This window comes from Egretta garzetta, unplaced genomic scaffold, assembly GCF_000687185.1.
Source record: "Egretta garzetta isolate BGI_Z169 unplaced genomic scaffold, ASM68718v1 scaffold156, whole genome shotgun sequence".
NCBI classification, from domain to species: Eukaryota; Metazoa; Chordata; class Aves; order Pelecaniformes; family Ardeidae; genus Egretta; species Egretta garzetta.
Window position 1 is genome coordinate 2,183,103 of NW_009260125.1, and position 3,022 is coordinate 2,186,124.

The window sequence follows — 3,022 nt, forward strand, 5'->3', positions numbered from 1 at the left end:
AGCGCTGTTGCAAAAGGGACACTGAGGGCTCGGCGGGCGCAGGCTGCGCTCCCAGCCCATAAGTAAAATGGCGGCTGTTTGGCTTCGCCTTGGTAACCCTGCCCCTGCCAGGCGGGGCGGGTGAGCCCCGTGCAGTGGGAGGGAGGGGAGAGCGGACGCCATTTTCCCAGAGAGAGGCAGTGACATAGAGGGGAGCGTAGGAGGCTGAAAGGAGGGAGACACGGGAGCAGCGGCGGCAGCGGGGTTTGTACACAGGTCCCAAGGCAAAGGCGCTTCCCAGCTGGTCCCTGTAGGGTTCTGCGCACTGAGCTAGGTTTGGGGGGAGGGGGGGTCTCCTCTTTCCTTTCTTTCCCTTTTCTTTCTTTTACCAGAGCCTGCTGAGGGTTGAGTCCTGCCTAGGGTAGGGATATCCGCAGTGGGGCTGTTGCATTGTTTTGGTTGGGATAGAGAAGGGGCTCAGCTGAGGGGTCCTGCTGCCTGGCCTGTGACCATTACAGGTGAGTCTTTGGTTATTATCAGTGTATTCTGCTGTGGGTGCTTTGGGGAGGGGGGTGGCAAAAAGGGAGTGAAATGCCATGGGAGCGTCTCATTGCTCCTGGTACGAGTATAACTCCCTTCCACCCTGAAATGTGCTTAAATTCTCTTTAAGTTGCCTTGAATTTGTTTGTCCTTTTGTGGGGTTTGGTTAAAAAATGGCAGGCTGTCGCTATATCTTGTGAATATGGCGGGTTACTGTAACTGGAGGAGCTGAGGAGAATTTTTTGGCAGTTATGCCAGATTTATGCATTATGCTTGGAAAAAGAGCCAAAAGGGGCTATTATGTGACAACATACGGCTTCCTTAGACTGGTGGTTTTAAGAACGGGTTTGTGTGTTACTGGGACTGCGTGTCGAGTTTTATGAAGCTTAGGGAAACCTATTCTCTTCCTCCATCCTGTATATTTTTGCTTTGTGGTACTAAAATGGCTCGTTATAGGCCTAATCTCTCTGCCTTCCACACCCCCGCCTCCTTTCCTCCCTCCCTGCTAATATCTCCTCTTCGTGGTGTAACCTGGACAAACGGAAAGCAGTCCTCAGGAGTTTCTGTGCCAATTTAAAAGGGGATCATTCTCTCCACCCCCTTTCTTGAGGGTGTAAGTAGTTATATTGGTGCATCCCTTTCTTGCTTTAGTTTCTGCAGCCGGTGTTCGTGTTCCTTGGGTGGCGTATTTCAGTCTCTTTCTTAAAGAAATAAAGATTGGTGGGGTAGACCCCGTTGCTGCAGACATAGGGGAGGAGAAACAAACGGTTCACCAAAAAGGATAGAGAAACATAATATAGCCTTATTATAAAGGTCCTGTATTCCCCCATACTCGGCCATTAGGGAACGTGCGGTGGCTAAAAGCCCTGAGGTCCCTAAAATGGTACATACTACGTGTCGTTAAAAGCAGAAGTTTAGTGCTGCATCTAGATTTAGGAATGTTTTAGTCTGTTTATTTACAGTACCTTAAAAGAATAATAACGAACCATTTTTGTTATTCAGGGCTCAGATCAGAGAAAAGACAGACATATCCATGGCTGTACTTATAATGTATGATTAATTGATTATAATCACTATACTTTAAAAGTTACTTTTCAAAAAATGTGGAGCAAATTTTTTAATTTCCCTCTTTTGTCCTTTAGAGATTCTAAAAATGGCGGCCTCAGGCTGATGTTGTGGTAATCTAATCAGCTCGGGTCCTCCACACCCCATGCAGTGCGTTTGTCTGCAGCATATTAGAGTCTTATTATGTTTAAATGAAAAGACTGTTCCCTTCAAATAGCGTACAAAACATCTCTTGACTTTACTGCGATTTAAAAATGCTGTGTTCCAGCTGATTAATTTTATTGGTTATGTGTGTGAAAGGCAAGTGAACGAGACCACTCTTGTCGGGGAAAAGGGGGGTGGAAAGAGGCAACAGACTCAAGCAGCTTCTTTGAGGGGTGTGTATAGGTTGCTGTAAGGTAATATGTATGTCGGTTTAATAACTTGGAAAAGCTCCTGCGCTTGTGGTGGATACTGTACATCTGTCAGTCCTATTAACGACATAAAAGCAGTAATATTTACCCGAATAAGTAGTGGATTGAGATCACTAAAACAGCTAAATTCTTTGTGGAATCACATTTGTGAACATCATGTTCACCTTTCAGGAAATACCTTTGCTGGACATTGGGATAGTAATTCCCTGTATTCATAGTTTGAGAATACTAAAAGAACTTGATACTTAAGGAAATAATGCATGTGAGATTATAACCTGTTACTTTATTAAGACGCGGAATTTCTTCTGCCGCCATGTAATCTTGGTATTACCGTTTTTTTCTTCAATTTATTTTGTATATTGCTGTATAAATTGTGTATGTGGTAATACACATACAAATACTGAGGGAAAGTGCAGTTCCTAACCTCTAATTTTTTTCCTAAATGAAATACGAACCTTTTAGTATCACCACTATAAATAATGTTGGGGGGGGGAAGGGAGGTCACAAGGATTTATTATTTGGTGGTTGGTGTAGTGTACTGATACATACTATGGAGGCTGCAAACTGTATGTTTTAAGCAACAAAAAGAAGAAACGAATTTTTCACCTTTTTTTTTTTTTTATGCCTGTCTTTAATCTTGTCCTTGGTTTAATGAGGTATGAATTCCTATTCTAGTATAGCTTTGGAACCTTCTGGATTTAAACAATCAAAAGTGAGGTACTGAAATGGCAAAACTGTCTTCAATCTCTGAAGAATTTTAATTTGTTTACCATTTAGAAGCACTGATATGTGGTTTAAGGTATACCTAAAGTTGAACAATAAGATAGTAAGATTTTTAGAGTGTTGTTAATGCATGCCTTTCATCTGTTTTGAGGCCAAAGGCTGAGTGATTTCAGCCATCAAGTGATGTGTTAATAGTCCAGTAATGCATGATCCTATCATACCTTATTTATATAAATTTGATTTTTTTTAATAAACCACATCTTAATCTGTTTATTGGAAAGTACATGAATCAGATTCGAAAG

At 42.3% G+C, this 3,022-nt stretch overlaps 1 protein-coding gene across 1 annotated transcript in view; it reads left to right on the forward strand.

The window, feature by feature from the left end:
• Window positions 1-140: 140 nt before the first annotated feature.
• Window positions 141-3,022, forward strand: part of KMT2E (lysine methyltransferase 2E (inactive)) — a 62,953-nt gene continuing 60,071 nt past the window's right edge. The window contains exon 1 of the mRNA XM_035896872.1: window positions 141-497. The gene's annotated coding sequence lies outside the window, so the exon portion shown is untranslated. The remainder of the gene's footprint in view (window positions 498-3,022) is intronic.